Consider the following 24,191-nt stretch of genomic DNA (forward strand, 5'->3'; position numbering starts at 1 on the left):
CTTGTTTGGCCTTCAGGTCTTAGAGGACTAATGTTTTGTTACTTTAGTAATTTTATATTTCTATCTCAAAATTTATATTGATGTATTAGTCAATGTTCGTTCTCCATAGAAACAGAAAAAATAGGATGTGTATATATACACATTTATATATGGAGAGAGAGAGATTGGTTTATTTTAAGGAATTGGCTTGGGGTTGTGGAAGCTGGCAGGTCAAAATCTGCAGGATAGGCTGGCAGGAGGGAGACACAGGGAGGAGTTGGAGTTCCAGTCTGAGGACAGTATTCTGTCAAAATTCCCTTTTTGGTAAGGCCAGTCTTTAAAGCCTCCAACTGATTCGATGAGGTCCACCTACACTTTGGAGGACTATCTTCTGTACTCAAGGTCTACCGATTTAAATGTTAATCTCTTACAATCTTCACAGAAACACCTAAAATAGTATTTGACCAAATACCTGGGAATTGTGGCCTAGCCAAGTTGACACAAAATTAACCTTCGCAATTGGATAAAATAATTTTTTAGAGTGAGAAAGCGTGGAAAAGGTTGATGATACCGTTGAAATTTAAATGTGTGAGCACAGTGGCTAATTAAAGTTTTAGCAATTTCTTAAGACCTACCTTCCCTGTTCACTGGTTGTAAACCTGTTCCTAGGCCCCTTATGTGAACTCCCATTGGGACACAGGCTCAATCTTCTGATTTCTTGCATTCAGTGAGACCTTGCCTTTGCTGCCAATTTTGAACTCATTTTCCTTCTCTAACTCTGGTACCTTTGTATTTCGGCTTCTGATGTCTGCCTTCATGTGCTCCAAATTATGGCAAAAGACAGGTTTATTCTCCTAGCTGGGGAAGAATATTGAATTATAGGACTCTTTTCCATAGAACTTTAGCACTTAGTATTCTGAACTGTTTGACACTTAGTTATTTATTGAGTACTCTCATGCAATAATACTGTATGTTGGGAAGTGGTAACTTATCCTGATGAATGAACTCTGTTGCCCTGTCGTGTTAATTTTGCACGTATAAAGGGTACAGTTTATTCTAGTTTGGGGTAGTTTTGTTCTCTAAAGGCACTGTGAACACCAAATTAGTGAATGCTGAACTCCTAGGGATTCAGGGTTAAGTTCCTGTGAGCCTCTGGTCATAACATTTTTGTCAGCCTCTTAGTATAGAACTTGTTTTATGTATATTTCTTTCTAAAAACACCTTATTCAATATACAGACGCTCTTGGACTTAACATTGGGGTTACCTCCTGATAAACCCATTGTAAGTTGACAGTACTGTAAACTGAAAATACATTTAATCCACCTAACCTGAATATCATAGTTTAGCCTAGCCTACCTTAAATGTGCTTAGAACACTTATAAATCAAGTGCTGTTTTAAATGGAACTTGTTTATATAGTTCATGCACATATGCACAAACATAGACATACAATATGATACTTAGGTTCAACAGTTGGGAGAATTAGTCATACGTGATGTCAGCCTTCAATCAGATGAGCTTCCGTATTTCACTGTTACCACACCTTGACTTGACAGATTTTACTTCTTTCTTTTCCATTGGACCCTGCTATTTTTCCTTTTACTTATTGAGCTTTATCTTTTTGTAGCATGTGTAACTTTTTTTTTTTTAAGACAATGTCTCACTCTGTTGCCCAGATTGGAGTGCAGTGGTGCATTCATAGCTCACTGCAGCTTCAAACTCCTGGGCTCAAGTGACTTTCCCACCTTGGCTTCCCAAAGCTTTGGATCACAGGCATGAGCACTGTGCCCAGCATATTCAGCACTTTTAACTGTTTGAAATCACCTTTGCCATAGTGTCACACATTGTAGTTTAACTGCTTCTTATTTTCCTGCTATGAATTTGATTGTTCTTTCTTAGTCTTAGCTTTTCTTTTTTTCTGTTGTACAATTTATTCTTTCTTTATGTTCTCATTGCTGTGAATAACTTCAGTTACCGTATATTTGTTTACTCGCATATCAATTACCCTGTCCCATATCTTTCTCCTGAAATCCAGATAATTATGTGTATCTGCTTAACATTTCCTCTTGGATATTGTATAGACACTTCGGATTTAAAAATCCAAACCTGAAACCTTTCTCTCCTCGAACCTACTCTTCTTCCTGTTCATTGATTGATTCATTCAGTCTTTGATCACATTTGGGTACTTACTGTACACCACTGTTCACTGTGCTAGGTACTAGATATATACTGAGGAAACAAAAAGACGAAGTCAGTGCCCTAACTTGCTCTAGAGGAGGAGATAGACAAACATGTAACCTTAAATACATAATCATAAATAGAGTGTGGAAAATTACCGTGGGACCTAACTTAAATTGGGGGAGGAGAGACTCATGTGAGTTATGTTTGCTAACATGATACTTAAGTTGACTTGAAAGACAATTAGATTAAGAGTGGGGGAAGAAAACTAAAATTTTAGGCAGAAAGTACGTCATATATGATACCCTGAGGGGGCCAATATCTTTAACATTTTATAGAATTGAAGAAAGATATGTTAATTTTAAGGGTTCTGAGTGAGAAGGAAAGTGATGTGAGAAGATGATGATGGGCAGGTGAGAGCCAAATCCTTAGAGACTGTTTTATGGACGTTTAAAGTTTTATTGTAAGTACAAGTTGAGTACCTCTAATTTGAAAATCTGAAATCCAAAATGCTCCAAAATCTGAGACTTTTTGAGTGCTGACATGATGCTCAAAGGAAATGCTCATTAGGGCATTTCAGATTTTGGATTTTTAGCTTTGGAATGCTCAAGTGATAAGTATAATATAAATATTTCAAAATCCAACAGAATTCAAACTGAAACACTTCTGGTCCCAAGCTTTTTTTCTTTTTTTGAGACAGGGTCTTGTTCTGTCACCCAGGCTGAAATGTAGTGGTGTCATCATGGCTTACTGAAGCCTTGGCAGGGCTCGAGTGATCCTCCCATCTCAGTCCCTTGAGAAGCTGGGACCACAGGCATGTGCCACCATGCCTGAGAAATTTAAAAAAATTTTTTTTTAGAGACAAGAATCTTGCTATGTTGCCCAGACTGGTCTTAATATTCTAGGCTCAATTAATCCTCCTGCCCTGATCGCCCAAAGTGCCGGGATTCCAGGCATGAGCTACTGCATCCAGCCCTAAGCATTTTGAATAAGAGATAGTTAATCTATACAGGAAAAGGGTTTTGAACAGGAAAAGGTTAGGATCTGGTTTTGGTAAGGTAACCAAAATACTTTATGCTTATGAAAGTAAATATAATGAGAAGTAGATCATGTTTGCTTTGAATCTCAAAAGTAAGCTAGTATGGTAATTTCAGCAACTAGAGATAGACATGGATGCCATCTTTGTCTTTACTATAGCTCTAATTTTGCAGTCTTTTTTTTTTTTTTTTTGAGATGGAGTTTTGCTCTTGTTGCCCAGGCTGGAGTGCAGTGACGTGACCTTGGCTCACTGTGATCTCCTCCTCCTGGGTTCAAGCAATTCTCTTGCCTCAGCCTCCCTAGTAGCTGAGATTACAGGTGTCTGCCACCACAACTGGCTTTTTGTATTTTTAGTAGAGATGGGGTTTTACCACGTTGGCCAGGGTGGTCTAGAACTCCTGACCTCAAGTGATCTGCCTGCCTTGGCCTCCCAAAGTACTGGGATTACAGGCATGAGCCACTGCACCTGAACTAATTTTACAGTCTTAATTTTACATTTTTAACTTCTGTTACATTAACCACCTCTTTCCATCCAGATTCAGCTTCATCTCTTAATAGCTCTTAACTGTCCGCTTAACTATACTCTTATTACACCCAACTACTCATATTTTCATGCCACTATCCTATCAATGCACAAGTTTTTCAGATTGTCTCCATCCTTTACATAGATAGCTACTGTCTCTAGAATGCTTATCTCCTCCTTTACCTCTCCAATTTCGACTTTGGCTTAATTTTTTCTCCTGTTGCTCTCTCAAGTCTCAGATTAAATGTGTCCTTTGGATAACCTGTCCATCTCCTATGTTCCCAAGATATCCTCAGCTTACTCTTATGTGGTCTCCTCAAGAATCTGTCTACACTCTTTTTTTTTTGGCAGAGTCTTGTTCTGTTGCCCAGGCTGGAATGCAATGGTGCGATCTAGGCTCACTGCAACCCTCATCTTCTGGGTTCAGGCAATTCTTCTGCATCAGCCTCCCAAGTAGCTGGGATTACAGGCACCTGCCACCACGCCTGGCTAATTTTTGTATTTTTAGTAGAGACAGTGTTTCGTTGTTTTGTTGTTTTGTTGACCAGGCTGGTCTTTGAACTCCCGACCTCAGATGATCTGCTTGCCTTGGTCTCCCAAAGTACAGGCACGAGCCACTGTGCCCAGCCACTTCTAGTTTACTCTTATAGGTTGCAGCCCTTTGAGGTCTCAACCCAAACCAAAGTGGGTTCACCCATTCACCTGGTTCCTCTCTGAACACAGATCTCTTTGGACTCTGGACTGCAGTCTGTTTCCCTACCCACAAGAGACTGTCAAAAGCACTTCTCAGTCACTTCTTCCAGAATTGCCGAATGAATGCAGGGCCTACCATTTTGATCTCTGTATTTCACCAGCTTCTGACCTGGTAAGTGTTCAGTGTTTTGCAGTTCTTCAATACCTTGAAGGAGATGTTTGTGTATTTTGTTCTATTTGTCTAGTTGATCAGCAGAAATACTGGCTTTACTGACCATTCCGCCATTACCAGAAGTGTAAACCTGTTATATGATCTGATTTTTCGTATTTTGAAATATTTAATTTTTTTTTTTTTTTTTTGCCACGCCTGGCCTCATAATCTGTTTTTAAAGCTATGGTTAAAGCAAATGGATAGCTCTCTATGAATGGAGAATTTGAAATAATCTAAATTCAGGTTAAAAATTTTTTTCCTTTTATTTTAGGTTTGGGAGTACATATGCAGATTTGTTAATATGGGAAAATTGCATGTCATGAGGTTTTGGTGTACAGATTATTTTGTCACCCAGGTAATAAGCGTAGGATCTCCTCCCACCCTTCACACTAAAGTAGGCCCCAGTGTCTCTTGTTACTTTCTTTGTTTCCAGGTGTACCCAGTGTTTCACTCCCCCTTATAAAAGGGAACATGTAGTATTTGGTTTTCGGCTCCTGCATTAATTTGCTTAGGACCTGCGTTAACTCACTTAGGACCTGTATTAATTCACACAGGACAATGGCCTCCAGCTCCGTCTATGTTGCTGGAAAGGACATGATCTCCTTTGTTTTCATGGCTGCATAGTATTCCATGGTGTGTATGTACCACATTTTCTTTATCTAGTCCACCATTGATGGGCATTGTGATGGTTACTCAGTGTCAACTTTATTGGATTGAAGGATGCAAGGTATTAATCCTGGGTGTGTCTGTGAGGGTGTCGCCAAAGGAGATTAACATTTGAGTCAGTGGGCTGGGAAAGGCAGACCCACCCTTAATCTTTGGGTGGGCACCATCTAATCAGCTGCCAGCATGGCTAGAATGTAAAGCAGGCAGCAAGGCATAAAAAGACTAGATTGGCTTAGCCTCCCAGCCTACATCTTTTTTCTGTGCTGGATGCTTCCTGCCCTCTAACATCGGACTTCAAGTTCTTTAGCTTTGGGACTCGGACTGACTTCCTTGCTCCTCAGCTTGCAGATGGCCTATTGTGGGACATTGTGAATGTATGAGTTAATGCTACTTAATAAAATCCTGTCTGTCAATCTATCTATCTATCTATCTATTTATCTATCTAAGTTAGTTCTGTCTCTCTAGACAACCCTGACAAATACAGATTTTGGTACCAGGAGTGGTTCTAGAGGAACAGAATATTAAGGATGGAGTGCTTTCATTGGTTTTAGGATTTCTGGAGTTGGTTTCTTAATATGATTAGACCCAAAATTGCTAAGGATACTACTTCTAGTAGTATGGAGAACACTGATAGTCCTTGGCATGAACTGTTTAGAGAGTTATGCAAGATAAATGCATTTGACACTCCTGATTCACCACTCATGAGAGGCAAGGTAAATTAGTCACTCTATACGTAATACCTTTGCCTATATGTGGAACCAAGGAACATAATGAAGTTGGTTGGTTGCTCCTAAGTTCACTGGACAAAATGATGAAAGAAAATGATGAACTCAGGGATTATCCCTGCCAGCTTCAGAAGCAGATCCTGAGCCTCAAATCTGCTAAGACTGCCCTGAATGAGAGTCTTACCTCCTATAGAGAAAGAGCTGAAAATGTGGAAAAACAGACACAAACTCTTATCATGTGAGTGGCTGACCTGCAACGAAAGGTGCATACACAGCCTTGCCAGGTATCTACTGTTAAAGTGAGGTCATTGATCGGAAAAGAATGGGACTTTGCAACTTGTAATGGGGACATGTGGGAGGACCTTAATGACATACTTAGCAGCTGGCAGAGCCCATATTGGCTCCCTGACTAGTAGGATGAGGGCCATTACGATGGGAAAAGCCAAATAGAAGCCATTAAAGCTGCCTCTACCTAGGTAAATAGTAAATAAAAAACAATATCACATCCCTGGGGACACTGAGTTTGTAAACTCTGATGAACCTTTTTTTTTCCCCAGAAGAAACAGCTTCCCCATCCCCAGTAGAGGCAACATCCCCTCCCTGACCCATGCTACCATCAGCCTTTCCACCTTAGTCTGAGGAGCTAAACCTTGTGCTGCCTGAGACAAGAGTGATGGCCTTCCTGAGACAGTTGCCAGGCAAGATAATGTTGATTGTCCTTAGAAGCCATCCCCCAATACCCCTGTTTACTTCTAGAACTGTAACTAGACTAAAGTCCTGGTGGGGCTCTAGAATTGAGGTTCAGAGTATGACCCATGAAGAGGTGCACTACACTCAAAAATAACTGCTTGACTTTTCTAATTTATATAAGCAGAAATCTGGAGAACAGGCATGGGAATAGATATTAATGAGATAATGGTGGAAGGAACCTAGAATTGGATCAGGCTGAATTTATTGATTTGGGCCCACTAAGTAGGGATTCTATATTTAATGTTGCAACTCAGGGAGTTTAAAAAAAAGGTTCTAATAGTTTATTTGCTTGGTTAGCTGAAATATGGATTAAAAGATGGCCCACTGCAAGTGAGCTGGAAATGCCTGATCTCCCTTGGTCTGATGTAGAGGAAGGGATTCAGAGGCTTAGGGAGATTGGGATGGTGGAGTGGATTAGTCGCTTTAGACCTACTCATCCCAGCTGGGATGTTCCGGAAGGTATACCCTTAATCAGTGCTTTGCAAAATATATTTGTGAGGGCTGCACCTAAATCTTTGAAGAGCCCTGTAATTGCCCTTCTCTGTATGTCAGATCTAACAGTGGGAACTGCAGTCACTCAACTACAGAATTTAAATAAAAATGGAATAATTGGATCCCAAGGTGGCAGGGGCCAAGTAGCAGCACTCAATCATCAAAGGCAAGGTCGGCATAGCTACTGTAATGGACAGCAGAGGCAAAGTAGCAATTAGGATAGTCTGACTTGTGTAGAGCTCTGGCATTGGCTAATTAATCATGGCATTTCTAGAAGTAAAATTGATAGGAAAACTACTGTATTCCTACTTAATTTATATAAGCAGAAAACTTCCAGGTTGAATGGACAAAATACTAATTAGAATTATAAAAAGAGAGAATCATGGCCCTTCAATTAATTTCAAGACTTGAGCCAGTTTACAGACCCAGAACCCCTTGAATGAAGGGGAGACCAGGTCCCCTTGAGGAAGGACCCCACTACACTACCGACAATTTCTACTGTTAATCTTTCTCCCATCCTTCCCCACAGAGACCTCTGGACTATCAACAGGGTAACTGTGCAGTGGCGAAAGAGCTAAACCTTGTGCTGAAAGTGTCCAGTAGTCCCCAAAATGATCAGACATTGATTCCAGGGGACCCAAAACGTCATTGTGGTCCTCCAGTTAAAGTAGAGGCTTATGGAAGTCAGGTAGTTAATGGAGTTTTAGCTCGGGTCTGACTTACAGTGGGTCCGGTGGGTCCCTGGTCTCATCCTGTGGTCATTTCCCCAGTGCCAGAATGCATAATTCGCATTGACATACTTAGCAGCTGGCAGAACCCACATTGCCTCCCTGACTAGTAGGATGAGGGCCATTACGGAGGGAAAAGTCAAATAGAAGCCATTAAAGCTGCCTCTACCTAGGAAAATAGTAAATAAAAAACAGTATCACATCCCTGGAATGATTGCTGAGATTAGTGCCACCATCAAAGATTTGAAAGACACGGAGGTGGTGATTCCCTCCACATTCCCTTTCAACTCTTCCATTTAACCTGTGCAGAAGACAGATGGATCTTGGAGAATGACTTTGGATTATTGTACACTTCACCAAGTGGTTACTCCAATTGCAGCTGCTGTACCAGATGTGGTTTCATTGCTTGAACAAATTAACACATCTTCTGGTATCTGGTATGCAGCCATTGACTTGACAAATGCCTATTTCTCCATTCCTGTTAGAAAGCCCACGAGAAACAACTTGCCTTCAGCTGGCAAGGAGAGCAGTATACCTTTACAGTCCTACCTTAGGGGTACATCAGCTCTCTGGCTTTTTGTCATAATCGTATTCAGAGAGATCTTGATTGCTTTTTGCTTCTACAAGATATCACATGGGTCCATTGATGACATTATGCTGATTGTGTCCCGTGAGCAAGAAGTAGGAAACACACTGGACTTATTGGTGAGATATTTGCATGCCAGGGAATAAATTTGACTGCAATTAAGGGAACTTCTACCTCAGTAAAATTTCGAGGGGTCCAGTGGTGTGGGACCTGTTGAGATATTCCTTTTAAGGTGAAGGGTAGGTTGCTGTATTTGCCCTCTTCTACAACAAAGAAAGAGGCACAGGCTGTGCATGGTGGCACACGCCTGTAATCCCAGCACTTTGGGAGGCCAAGGTGGGTGGATTACTTGAGGTCAGGAGTTCGAGATCAGCCTGGCCAACATGGTGAAACTCCATCTCTACTAAAAATACAAAAATTAGCTGGGCATGATGGCATATGCCTGTAATCCCAGCTACTGGGAAGGCTGAGGCAGGAGAATCACTTAAATCTAGGAGGTAGAGGTTGCAGTGAGCTGAAATCATGCCACTGCACTCCAGCCTGGGTGACAGAGTGAGAATCTGTCTCAGAAAAAAAGAAAAAGAAAGAAAAGAGAAAAGAAGGAAGGAAGGAGGGAAAGAAGGAGCATAACACCTAGTGGGAAGGAAGGAGCACAATGCCTAGGAGAGTCACTTGTACCCAAGAAGTGGAGGTTACAGTGAGCTGAAATCATGCCACTGCACTCCAGCCTGGGTGACAGAGTGAGAATCTGTCTCAGAAAAAAAGAAAAAGAAAGAAAAGAGAAAAGAAGGAAGGAAGGAGGGAAAGAAGGAGCATAACACCTAGTGGGAAGGAAGGAGCACAATGCCTAGGAGAGTCACTTGTACCCAAGAAGTGGAGGTTACAGTGAGCTGAAATCATGCCACTGCACTCCAGCCTGGGTGACAGAGTGAGAATCTGTCTCAGAAAAAAAGAAAAAGAAAGAAAAGAGAAAAGAAGGAAGGAAGGAGGGAAAGAAGGAGCATAACACCTAGTGGGAAGGAAGGAGCACAATGCCTAGGAGAGTCACTTGTACCCAAGAAGTGGAGGTTACAGTGAGCTGAAATCATGCCACTGCACTCCAGACTGGGTGACAGAGCAAGACTCTGTCCCAAAAAAGAAAGAGGGGAGGGTAAGGGAGGGGAGGAGAGGAGAGGGAAGTGAAATGCCTAGTGGGAAGGATGGAGTACAATGCCTAGTGGGAAGGGAGGAGAACAATCCCTAGTGGGCCTATTTGGATTTTGGAGGCAACACATTCCTCATTTGGGTGTGTTACTTTGGCCCATTTATTGAGGCCCTATCTCTATTAAAAAAAATATTACCTGGGCATGGTGGCATATGTTTGTGGTCTCAGTTACTTGTGAGGCTGAGGTGGGAGGATTGTTTGAGCCCAGGAGATTGAAGCTGCATTGATCCATGTTCAGACTACAGCACTACAGCCTGGGCAACACAGTGAGACCCCATCTCAAAAGAAAAAGAAAAGAAATGCTACTGATTTTCGTAACCTAAAACTTTGTTGAAGTTGTTTCTCAAATCTAGAAGCCTTTGGGCAGAGACTGTGAGATTTTCTAGATATAGAATCATATCTGTAAAGAAAGATAGTTTACTTTCTCTCTTCCCTTTTGGATGCCTTTTATTCCTTTCTCTTGCCTGATTGCTCTGGCCAGGACTACCAGAAATGTGTTAAATAGGAGGTGTAGGAGTGAGCATCCTTGTCTTATTCTAGTTCTTGAGGGGAATGCATCAAGCTTTTACACATTCAGTATGATGTTGGCTGTAGGTTAGTCATAATTGACTGTAATTATTTTGAGGTATGTTCTTTCAATGCCTTGTTTGTTGAGGATTTTTAAGATGAAGGGATGTTGAATTTTATCAAAAGCCTTTTTTGAGTATATTGAAATGATCTTGTGGGGTTTTTTTTAGTTTTGTTTATGTGATGAAAACATTTATTGACTTGTGTATGTTGAACCAACCTTGCATCTCAGGAATAAAACCTGCATAATCATGGTGGATTAGCTTTTTGGATGTGCTCCTAGATTTGGTTTGGTAGTATTTGGTTGAGGAATTTTGCATCTGTGTTCATTAGGCATATTGGCCTGGAATTGTCTTTTTTCATCATGTCTTGCCAAGTTTTGGTATCAGAATGATACTGGCCTCAGAATGAGTTACAGAGGTGTCCTTTCTTGTCATTAAAAAAAAAAATAGTTTCGGTAGGATTAGTACCAGTTCTCCTTAATATATCTGGTAGAATTCAGCTGTGAATCCACCTGGCTCAGGGATTCTTATGGTTTTTGGTAGGGTTTTTTTTTTTTATTACTGATTCAGTTTTTTTTTTTTCCTGGGGGAGGTGTACAGAATCTTATTCTGTCACCCAGGTGGAGTGCAATGGCGCAATCTCGGCTCACTGCAACCTCCACCTCCCAGGTTCCAGCAATTTTCCTGCCTCAGCCTCCCTAGTAGCTAGGATTACAGGTGTGTGCCACCACACTCGGCTAATTTTTGGATTTTTAATAGAGATGAGGTTTTGCCATGTTTACCAGGCTAGTCTCAAACTCCTGACTTCAGGCGATCTACCCACCTCAGCCTCCCAAAGTGCTGGGATTACTGGTGTGAGCCACTGAGCCTGTCCCTGATTCAGTTTTGAAACTTGTTTTTGGTTTGTTCAGGGTTTCAATTTATTCCTGGCTCGATATTGGGAGGTTGTGTTTCCAGGAATTTATCAACTTTTTTTTTTTTTTTTTTACAGGTTTTCTAGTTTGTGTTCATAGAGGTGTTTGTAATAGTTTCGAAGGGATTTTGTTTTTCTTTGTGGTTTGTGGTAGTGTCCCCTTTGTTGTTTCTGCTTGTGTTTATTTAGGTCTTTTGTTTTTTTCTTTATTTTTCCAGTTAGTGGTCTATCAATCATATTCTTTCAAAGAACAAACTTTTGGTTTGTATGGCTTTTTGTGTGTCAGTTTTCTTAAGCTTAGCTCTGATTTGGTTATTTTCTTTTGCTAGCTTTGGGGTTGGTTTGCTTTTGTTTTCCTAGTTCCTTTTAAGTATGATGTTGGGTTGTTAATATGAGCTCTAACTTTCTGATGTGGGTGTTTAGTGTTATAAACTTTCTTCTTAACACTGCTTTAGCTGTATCCCAAATATTATGGTACATTGTATCTTTGTTTTTATCAGTTTCAAGGAATTTCTTGATTTTCTGCCTTAATATCATTGTTTACCAAAAAGTCATTCAGGAGGAGATTGTTTAATTTTCATGTAATGATATGATTTCTGAGAGCTCTTGGTATTGATTTCTTTTTTAGTGCTGTGGCCTGAGAGTGAGGTTAAGATTTTGGTTTTAAAAAATGTGTTGACAATTGCTTTATGTCTGATTGTGTGGTTGAGTTTAGAGTATGTGCCACCTGCCTCTGGGAAGAGTGCATATACTGTTGTTGCTGTTGGATGGAGTGTTCTGGGGATTTCTGTTAGGTTCATTTGGTCAAGTGTCGAGTTTAGGTCCCAAACATCTCTGTTAGTTTTCTGCCTCGAAGATTTGTTTAATTCTATCAGTGAAGTATTGAAGTCTCCCACTGTTATTGTGTGGTTATCTAAGACTCTTTCTTAGGTCTCTAAGAACTTGTTTCATGAATCTGTTTTATGAATCTGAACTTGTTTTATATACTCCAGTGTTGGGTACATATGTATTTAGGATAGTTAGGTCTTCTTGTTGAATTGAACACTTTATATCACTGTGTAATGCCTTTCTTTATCATTTTTGATCATACTGTTTTAAATCGTTTTGTCTGAAATAAAAGACCCTTACACACAACAAAAAACTTTTTAGTTGAAGTATAACACAGGTACACAAGTTATAAGTGTATGGCTGAATGAATTTCACAAAGTTAGTATACCCATGTAACCAGCTCCCAGTGCAAGAAACAGAACATTACCAAGATTCAAAAAGACCTTCTTGTGCCCTCTTCTATTTATCTATTAAAGATAATCTTTATTTATCTATTAAAGATTTTATTTATCTATTAAAGATAATTCCAATCATGACTTCTAACAGCATAGATTAGTTTTGCCTGTTTGAACTTTAATATAAATGTAGTAATATAGAATGTGCTATTACTAACTCTGACTTCCTTTGGTCAATGTTATATATGTGAAATTTATCCATATTGTAGTTTAGGTGTTATCTTAATTTATTGTAGGTGGGGAGATTAGATCAAGAAGGTGGCACATATGTTCTACCCCCAAACAAAATCTGGAGAAAAATATAGCTCAGTCGTCACAGTGCATGGGTGTTTTAGATATGGGGAATTCCAGGCTCAGTTTCAGCATATACAAGGAAAGGAAAAGGGGCCTCGGATATCTTCAGGGGGATTGTGAAGGGAACTATACTTAGCTGTTTAGCATGTCAAACCCTCCCCCCATCTCAGTTTGTGGCATTGTCTTTAAAAATAACTTTATTGAGATATAGTTCACATATCATTGAATTCACTGGCATTGGCTTATTGACTAAAGTTGTAAATGTGGATATTGGGGGCTAAAGGGCCTGGGATTTTTTTCCAGGTAGTTGCTACTGTCCTCTAGAAAAAAAATGGGAAGCTTTTACAACTACCAATAGGTGCCACATGTCCTGCTTCTCCTCCTATATTTACCAGAGTTAGGTCACAGTAAAAATATACAGTATAGAAATTCTCCAGTACAGAAGTGATTAGGGCCTGGGTGCAGTGGCTTATGACTGTAATCCCAGCACTTTGGGAGGCTGAGGAGGGGAGATTGCTTGAGCCCAGGAGTTTGAGATCAGTCTGGGCAACACAGGGAGACCCCATCTCTACAAAAAAATTTTTAATTAAAAAAAGTGATCAGGCCGGGCGTGGTGGCTCACGCCTGTAATCCCAGCACTTTGGGAGGCTGAAGTAGGCAGATCACTTGAAGTCAGGAGTATGAGACCAGCCTGGCCAACATTGTGAAACTCCATCTCTACTAAAAATACCAACATTAATGGGGTATGGTAGCAGGCGCCTATAATCCCAACTACTTGGGAGGCTGAGGCAGAAGAATCGCTAGAGCCTGGAAGGTGGTGGTTGTAGTGAGCCAAGATCATGCCACTGCATTCCAGCCTGGGTGACAGAGCGAGACTCCATCTCAAAAAAAAAAAAAAAAAAAAAAAAGTGATCGGATTACAAAGTTTCATCAAATACTTCGGGGAAATCAATCTCCTGAAAAAAGGAGTACCAAACTCAAGTAATAGTAGTACTAATACTGAGAAATCAGAGTTAATATAGCAAACAGAGAAAGATTTTAAAGCAAACATATTCTTATAGATTTGACAATGTAACATCCCTGACTATGAAGCAGAGATCTTGAAAATTAAAAATGTAATTATTAAGATGAAGAACTCAATATTTGAGCTAAATATCTCAGAATCATACAGCCAAAGATCACATTAACTGCCAGAGTAAGCTGTGAAAGCCTTTAAGAACATAGAGAAAAGACCAAGGAATTAGAAATGGCGAGGAAAAAAAAGGACACTTGGAATATAGACTCAGGAATTTAGTACTTGTCTAATAGGAATTTCAGATAGAGAATATGGAAGGGAGGAAATAAAGGAGTCAAATAAAAGTTTCCTAGAGCTGGAAATGACAAAAGGATTCAGATTGAACTAATTCATCAACTGGAAGTAGAATAAATTATAAAAGGCCTACACCTAAATACGTTATGGTGAAATTTGAGAAGACAAAGGATAATGAGAAAATTCCAGAAGCTTTCAGACAGAAAAAAAAGAGGCTGTCTACAAAGCAATAATCACATCTTTTATTGTAACACAATCTTCGCAGGCAATGAAACAACACTTTCAAAGACAGAAAAGAAAATGATTTTTTAACCAATTAGAATACCCAAAGTAACATTTAGGTGGGAGGACAAAATAAAGATGTGCAAGGTCTTAAGGTTTACCGTAGCATGGGGTATTTCGGGTGAACTGTGGGTTGTAGAAAATGTTCCTTCCCTTCCTTGTCTAAGCAAAGATTTTTAAAATTTATGATTTAACTAACTAAGGATATAAATGTTACAACAAATAAGTTGACTACACAGAATAGATCTGAAATAGCATCTGTTTAGTGCATCTTTCCATGGCTTTCAGGTTTTTTTTTTTTTTTTGAGATGAAGTTTCACTTTGTCGCTAGGCTGGAGTGAGTGGTATGATCTCGGCTCACTGCAATCTTTGCTTCCCTGAGTCAAGCGATTCGCCTGCATTAGCCTCCCAAGTAGCTGGGATTACAGGCAGTCAAGTTTTGTATTTTTAGTAGAGACAAGGTTTCATCATGTTGGCTGGGATGGTCTCAATTTCCTGACCTTGTGATCCACCTGCCTCGGCCTTAGTTCTTAATGATGTATAACTGCTGGAGATGGTGTCCAGCCAGAGCAAGATCCTGTGGATGTGGGAAAACTCAAGTCTTGCTAAGCTTTTGTCCTTTTATATATTTCAGGCTGCAGTGACCATTCAGAAATAACTGAATCCATGTGTTTCCATTAGTGCAAGCAAATACTAAGTTCTCTTGATTCCTTTTTTTGTTTTGTTTTTTTGAGACAGGGTCTCACCCTGTCACCCAGGCTGGAGTGCAGTGGCGCGATCTCTGCTCACTGCAACTTTTGCCTCCCGGTTTCAAGCAATTCTTGTGCCTCAGCCTCCCGAGTAGCTGGGATTATAGGCATGTACCACCACAGCCAGCAAATTTTTGTATTTTTAGTAGTGCCAGAGTTTCACCATTTTGGCCAGGCTGGTCTTGAACTCCTGACCTTAGGTGATCTGCCTGCCTCGACCTCCCAAAGTGCCGGGATTACAGGGGTGAGCCACTGTGCCCAGCCTTGATTCTTTTTATTTTTCCAAATAAATATAAGTGCTAGGACTCTTGATTCTTAACCAAAAGACATTATTACCAAGGACACATCCTCTGGGAAGAAAAAGCAGTTGATTCCCTGTGTTCCTGAGCTTCTTATTTCAGAGACATCTATTTTTTTTTTTTTTTCCCACAGCCCTCATCTCCTAGCTCTTATCTGTGAGGCTTTCATACTGACTTGGATTTGAAGACATCATAAATCCAGTTCTCCATTTTTCCCCTATTAAATAATGATTAGAGACTTTGTTCCTGCAAAACAAATCTATCATCACATAGGAGGCAAAAATAAAAATAATAAAATAGTAAAAAAAGAAGTCTAAGGACGAGGAAGAGATGGGCACAGGAAATAGTGTTGAAGAATGCCAGTCAAACAAAATAGTTAAGTCTAAGTAATAGTTGATTAATTAAGTCAAATGATTTAACAATCTAGGACTGAAGCCTCAGATGGTAGAACATGTGTTGGGGTAAAATGGATGGTAGCTAGCAGGGAATGCTATAAATATTGATACTGCTGGAGATACTTTTGGCCAATAAAATTGTATTCCTTTATTAATGCTGTGTGAGAAAAGAAAAAAAAAAGGGTATTCCTTCAAAATTTAAGGTTAACTTTAAGAAGTATGGAAATAGGTTGTGTATTTTCCAAACTATTAGAGTAAAAACATGGAAAAGAAAATGAACCCAAAATAAAAAGGCAGGAAAGTTAGAGCAGCAACAATAGGTATGGTAAATTGAAAAAATAGGAAAAATAACATAAGAGCACAGGAATAAATTTTAAAGTGTTAGTAATGACAACACATGTGTTGACTCCCTGTGTTAGTCCTTTGTCTTGGCAAACCCATCTATCTCGGGCAGTGTTAAGGGCAGGCAGACCAATGTAGGCAACAGGCTGCCTAATTTACCCTGGTCAGCTCTGACTTGAGAAAAAGTGACCATTTGCCTTCCCATAGTCCACGATTTCTTCTATGGATGGAAATAGTTAGAATAGAGAAGTCAGTATGGACAAATAGCAGCATGATTGATTACGATGACCTGATCAGAGTCAATGTGAGAGGCAACAGGAACACAGCATCCTAGTGACACAGGATTGAATTTATACATTTACGTAAAATCCAAAACTCCCTCCTTAATCTTTGTTCCTGTTTGACCCTTACTCAGAGTGATTCTGCTATACAACTCATCCTGGGATCACTTTAGTTAGGCCTGTTCTTCCAGTTTTGTTTATTTTGCAGTCATTGAATGAATTAGATAATGCCTTTTCATTATATCTGCATTTTTCTTTGATTATTTTGATTAGTTTCATTTATATCTGGATTCTACTGAAGGATAAGTGTTTCTGAAACACTGAGACTTATTTTACTTGCCATCAAAATTTTAACAAATTAATTTATCTATTAGAATGTTCAGATTTTTTAAAATCTAAAGATGATATTAATTAGAGGCATCACCCCTCTAAAAAAGTTAAAAATAAAGGGGTGGGTCTTCTGTAAAAGATGATGGGGAGTGGAGAGAAGACATTTTTACTCTCCTCTTTTTTGACAATCAAATGACAAAAGTGAAAATGTAGAGAAAAAAATGCCATTTTCTTTTTATTTTCCTTCCTTCCTTCCTCCCTCCCTTCCTTCCTCCCTCCCTCCCTCCTTTCCTCCCTCCCTTCAGACAGAGTCTTGCTCTGTCATCCAGCTGTAGTGCAATGGTATGATCTCAACTCATTGTAACCTCTGCCTCCTGGGTTAAAGCAATTCTCATGCCTCAGCCTCCTGAGTAGCTGGGATTACAAGTGTGTGCTACCATGCTCAGCTAATTTTCTGTATTTTTAGTAGAGGTGGGGTCTTGCTATGTTGCTCACGCTAGTCTGAAACTCCTGGACTCAAGTGATCCACCTGCCTCGGCCTCCCAATGCGCTGGGATTACTGGCCTGGCCCCAAAATGCCATTTTCAAAGAATTAGAAAAGCTATTAAGACACAAACTACAAAATAGTATACCTTACCAAGTATTATAAACAAGTGAACCTGAAACCAAGACTGAAAGCTGACTGTCTCCTTATTCCTTTAGGAGAACCTAGATTTCACCAAAAGTTCTTAAAGGCATTAAATGTTTGTTTATGGGTGCTTGGATGAGGTCACTGGAAAAGACAAATGCCCTTTAGAAAACTTCTTTATTGCAGGGGTTTGAGTTTAATTGTCATTTCTATTATGTAGTCTCCTAGTCAACAAGAGACTGCAAGAGGTGAAGTAAGGTGGAGGAAGAAGAGACAGCAATTGCTAAATCACAACACAACATACCCCAACCCAAAGGGTGTTTTTGTGAGTCTTGGTGAGAAAAAACTGGTATCAGTAAAGGAAATACATTAGGTAGGAATGTGTTCCAGACAGTAAACTTGTGTGAAATTCTCCAATTGATTCCCCTTACTTCTACTTCTACTGTTCTTCAACATATTCCTGGCCCAATTCAAAGACTAGACTGTGCCTAAAAACGTTTTTACAAATTGTAATATAGGGACTTGTGGTTTCCAGTTCTGCATGTGAAGAACTTGAAAGTTGCTACTCCATTTTAACAACAAGTAAAAAGCTGAAAAGACTGAAAAATCAATGACTCTTCTTAGATTCATAAGAGAGGTAAGGAGGCAGGGCACACTGCTGCTCCCAGGATTAGAGTGCCATGCTTATCAGAGCAGAAAAGTCATGAACAGACACTGCAGTGGGAACAAACACCCAGGTAGGAAAACCTGAACTGTTAATTGGCATATTAGGAGAGGCTCAATGTGAATGAGTCTGAGGGTTAAATATTCCAGGGGACCTAGTCATAGGAACTCCTTCCTTCTGTGAGTTTTACCTCTAGGCAGGTGGGCCACAGTGAATATCAGAGAAAAATCCTTTGTGTGTTTTTGGCAGGCAGTGGGAAAAAGGAACCATTTTGAAATATGCCAGATTAATCTGTTATTAATGAGGCCTGTCTTTAAGGGAACTAAATAACCACAGCCTGACCTATTGGCGTTTTATCACTGCCTAACTTACCTCAGGGAAAAGAAGTAACCAACTCCAGTTAGCCTTACATGTGGGAGAAAGGAAACACCCAGCTCTAGCCCATGTAGCCATCCTGTCCCACTTGAGAGGGGGGAGGAAAAAATGATAAACACTTGTGGAGTTTGCAGTCCAGAAGCATAGGCTCACTAAAAGACTGAGACCTGATCACAGGACTATAAAATGTTTGCCTTCCCCTCACACCTAATCACTACATTACTGAAGGCCCTATTTGCAGCACTTCCTTTTACATGGCACATGATGTCCAGCTATCAAGAAAAACATTACAGGACATTCTAAAAGACATAAAGAACAATTAGAAGAAATAGAGCAAGCATCAGAAGCAGACATGGAAGGGATGTTGCAATGATCAGACCAGGAATTTAAAATGACTATGATTAATTGCAAAGGACTCAAATAGGTAAACTAGATCATGTTGAAGAACAGACGGACAATGTGAGCAGAGAGGTGGAAATCTTAAGAAAGAGCCAGAAAAAGTGATAGGAATTAAAAACACTGTAACAGAAATTAAGAATGCCTTTGATGGGCTTGTTTAGTAGACTGGACATGGTTGAAGAAAGATCTCTGAGGTTGAAGATATAGTGGCTAGGTGCAGTGGCTCACACCTGTAATCCTAGCACTTTGGGAGGCTGAGGTGGGGGATCAAAAGGTCAGGAGATGGAGACCATCCTGGCTAACATGGCGAAACCCTGTCTCTACCAAAAATACAAAAAATTAACTGGGTGTGGTGGCACGTGCCTGTAGTCCCAGCTACTCAGGAGGCTGAGGCAGGAAAATCACTTGAACCCGGAAGGCAGAGGTTGCAGTGGGTGGAGATTGCACCACTGTACTCCAGCTTCAGTGACAGAGCGAGGCTTCTGTCTCTCTCTATGTATATTTAAATAGAAACTGTAAAACTGAAAAGCAGGGGATAAAGATCGAAAACAACAACAATGACAACAAAAATTATCCAAGGACTGTGGAACAACTACAAAAATGTAGCATATAGTGGGTATACCAGAGGGGAAGAAAGAGAGAAAAAAATAGAATAATTATTTGAAACAATATTAATAAGACTTTCCCTAAATTAATGTCAAACACCAAACCCCAGATCCAGGAAGCTCAGAAACACAATACAAGATACGCTCCTCCTCCCACCAAAAAAACCCCACAAAAATAAAAAACCCATAAAACACAAAAACAAAACAAAACTAAACAAAAAACGAAATGCAGAACACAACAGCTAGGCACATTGTTTTTAATACAGAAAATCAAAGATAAAGAAAAAAGTCCTGAAAGAAATCAGTGGGGAAAAAAAACTTCTTACTTACAGATGAACAAAGATAAGAATTACAACTGACTTCTCAGAAACCATGCAAACAAGAAGAGAGTGGAATGAAATATTTAAAGTATTGAAAGAAAAAATCCCAATAACCTAGAATCCCATAACCTGCAAAATTATCCTTCAAAGGTTAAGGAGAAACAAAGATATTCTCACACAAAAATGAGGAACTTCATTGCCAGTAGACCTGCCTTGCAAGAGAAGTTAAAAGAAGTTCTTCAGAGAGAAGTAAAATAATATAGGACAGAAACTTGGAGCAACATAAAGAAAAAAAGAACACTAAGGAAGGAATAAGTGAAGATAAACTATTATTTTCTTCTTAATTGATCTATAAATGCTCAAAGTAATAGCAACATTGTATTCAATTATATAGGCTTACGTTCATATGTGTATATCTATATATGTGGTAACTAATCTGTATCTATCTTATATTATTATATTACCTACAGTAACAAACGCTAAACCAGCTCTATCAATAATAATTTTGAATGCGAATGATATAATACACAGATAAAAGACAGAGATTGTCAGAGTGGATCAGAAAATGTGACCCAACTATATATTGTCTGCAAGAAACCTACTTCAGATATAAAGACACATGTAGTTTAAAAGTAAATGGAGGAAGACATATCATGCTAACTTTAACAAAAATAAATCAGGAGTAGCTATGTTGATTTCAAACAGAGAAGACTTCAGACCAAGGAATATTACTCAGGATAAATTTGTATATTACATAATAGTAAAGGAGTTAATTCTTCAAGAACACATACAATCCTTAATGTGGTTAAGCGCCTAACAGCAAAGAATCAAAATATGAGACAAAAACCAATAGAATTCCAAGGTCAAATAGACAAGTAAGGACATAGTTGAACTTAACAACACCATCAATCAACTGGATATAATGAACATCTATAGACTACCTTATCCAACAACAGCAGAGTACATGTTCTTCTCAGGGTCACAAGGGATATTAATTAAGATATAGCACATTTGGGGCCATAAAACACACATTAGCCGGGCGCGGTGGCTCAAGCCTGTAATCCCAGCACTTTGGGAGGCCGAGGCGGGTGGATCACGAGGTCAAGAGATCGAGACCATCCTGGTCAACATGGTGAAACCCCGTCTCTACTAAAAATACAAAAAATTAGCTGGGCATGGTGGCGCGTGCCTGTAGTCCCAGCTACTCAGGAGGCTGAGACAGGAGAATTGCCTGAACCCAGGAGGCGGAGGTTGCGGTGAGCCGAGATCGCGCCATTGCACTCCAGCCTGGGTAACAAGAGCGAAACTCCCAAAAAAAAAAAAAAAAAAACACACATTAACAAGTTCAAAAGAATAGAAATCTTACAATATTTCCTCTCAGACCACAATGAAATTAAACTAGTAATCAATAACTGAAAGATAGCTGGAATATTTCAAAATACTTGGAGATGAAACAACACACTTCTAAATAACACATGAGTGAAAGAAGACATCTCAAGAGAAATTAAAGAATATTTGGAACTAATGAAAATAAGAACAACTTATCAAAATTTGTGGAATGCACAAAAGTAGAGCATAGACCATTGAAAGTAATGGCAAAAACTGCAATTACTCTTGCACCAACTTAATATTCCCACAAATTTGATAACCTACATGAGATGAGCCAATTCCTTGAAACACAGTCTGCCAAAACTCAAAGAAAAAGAAATGTATAATCTGAATAGGCTGATATCTATTAAAGAAGTTGAATCAATAATTAACCTGCAAAATAGAAAGCATCAAGCCCAGATGGCTTCACAGGTGAATTCTACCAAACATTTTAGGAAGAGATAATAGCAGTACTTTGTTTTCCAGAAGATAGAAGAAGGATAAATACTTTCTAGCACATTCTGCAAGGCCAGCATTATCTAATAAAGCTAGACAAAAAGATTGTAAGAAAAGAAAAAAACTACAACTCAGTAACTTTCCTCAACATAGAAGCAAAAAACTGCAACACAATATTAGCAAATCAAACCCAATGATGTGTATTTTAAAAAATCATACACTACAGCTAAGTGGGATTTATTCCAGGTGTGCCATAGTGGCATCCACATGGTGCTAATTCTGTAGGCTTGAAAAAATCAAAAGCTATGGAGGCCTGGCAACCTCCACCCAGTTTTCCAAAGATGTCTATGGGGCCCCAAGCATAGACTTGTCACAGGTGTGGTGCTAGCACAGAGAGCCCCACTAGAGCAATGCTGAGCAGAAACGTGGGGCTGGAGCTACTGCAGAAAGTTCCCACCAGGGTAATGCCTAAGTGGAACTGTGGAAGCAGGACCGCTTTTAGGACCCTGGAACTCTGGAGTCACTGGCAACAGGCAACATCCACCTGGGAAAGTTTCAAACACTGGACTTCAACCCACACAAGCAGCTATGTGGGTTGTACCCAGCAAAGCCATAGGGATAGGGATACCTGAGGCATTGGGGGCTCAACTTTGCCCTATTGCGTTCAGGAGGTAGAACATGGAGTCAAAAGCAGTTATTCTCCCGCTTTAAGGTTTAATGTTTACCCTGCTGGCTTTCAGACTTGCTTTGGGCCTGTTATCTTTTCTTTGCCTACTTTTCTCTTTTGGAATGCAAATGTGTATCTTATTCCTGTACCAGCATTGTAGCGTTCTTTCTTTCTTAAGTCACTTTTAAAAAATATATATATTTTATTACATTTTAGGTTTTGGGGTATGTGTGAAGAACATGCAAGATTGTTGTATAGGTACATACATGGCAATATAGTTTGCTGCCTTCCTCCCCATCACCTGTATCTGACATTTCTCCCTATGTTATCCCTTTCCAACTCTCCACCCCCCACCCCACTGTCCCTCTCCTAGCTCCCCCCCACCACAGTCACTTTCTTTTTTAAAAACAGGGCCTTATTTTGTCACTTACGAAGGTGTACAATGGCATGATCATGGCGCACTGCAGCCTTGACCTCCTGGGCTCAAGCAATCCTCCTGCCTCAGCCTCTTGAGTAGCTGGGATAACAGGTGGGTACCACCACAGCTGGCTATTTTTTTAAATATTATTCTTTATAGAGACAGGGTCTAACTACGTTACACAGGCTGGTCTCAAATTCCTGGGTTCAAGCAATCCTTCTGCTTTGGCCTTCTGAAGTGCTGGCATTACAGGTGTGAGCCACTATACTCAGCCTCCATTGTATCTTGAAAGTAGAAAAGTTGCGTTAATTTCACAGGCTCACAGATGAGACTTTGGACTTTGGAGTTTTGGTGTTGGAGTTAAAACTCTGGGGCTATGGAGAAGGAATTAGTGTATTTGTATATGAGAAGGACATGAGTTTTGGGGTGCTGGGGTGGAATGCCATGACTTAAATATTTGTTCCCTCCAAAACTTATGTGCAATTTCATCCCCATTGTGGGAGTATTGAGAAGTGAGTCCTTTAAAAGGTGGTTGAAGCTGGGTGCGGTGGCTCACACTTTGGGATGCTAAGGCAGGAGTATCAGTTGAGCCCAGGAGTTAAATACCAGCCTGGGCAACATTGCAAAACCCTGTCTCTACAAAGAATACAAAAGTTAGCTGGGCATGGTGGTATGTGTGCCTGTAGTTCCAGCTACTCAGGAGGCTGAGGTAGGAGGACCACCTGAGCCCAAGAGGTCAATGCTACAGTGAGCTGTGATTGCACCACTGCACCCCAGCCTGGGTGACAGAGTGAGACCCTATCTCAAAAACAAATAAAAAAAGGGTGATTGAGTCATTAGGCTTCTGCCCTCACTTATGGATTAATCCACCCATGTATTAGTGGATTAATGGGTTAATGGATTAATAGGTGTATTAGTTTTTTCTCACATTGCTGTGAAGAAATACCTGAGACTGGGTAATTTATAAAGAAAATAGGTTTAATTGGCTCACAGTTCTGTAGGCTGTACAGGAAGCATAGTGGCTTCTGCTTCTGGGGAGGTCTCAGGAAACTTCCAGTCATGGTGGAAAGCAAAAAGGAGGAAGACATCTCATATTGGGGGAGCAGGAGCAAGAGAGAGTGGAGAGGTGCTGCACACTTTTAAATGATCGGATCTCATGAGAGCCCTATTACAGGAACAGCACCAAGGGGATGGCACTAAACCATTCATGAAGGATTACCCCCATGATCCAATCACCTTCCACCAGGCCCCACCTTCAACACTGGGGATTATAATTTGACATGAGAGTTGGCTGGGGATACAGATCAAACCATATCAATGAGTCATCATGGGAGTGGGACTGGTGGCCTTATAAGAAGAGGAAGAGAGACCTGACCTAGCATGCTCAGGCCCCTCACCACATGATTCCCTGTGCCAATTTGGGACTCCACAGAATCAGCAAGAAGGCTCGAACCAGATGTGACCTTTTGACC

The sequence above is a fragment of the Cebus imitator genome, unplaced genomic scaffold (assembly GCF_001604975.1).
Source record: "Cebus imitator isolate Cc_AM_T3 unplaced genomic scaffold, Cebus_imitator-1.0 Scaffold193, whole genome shotgun sequence".
Classification (NCBI taxonomy): domain Eukaryota; kingdom Metazoa; phylum Chordata; class Mammalia; order Primates; family Cebidae; genus Cebus; species Cebus imitator.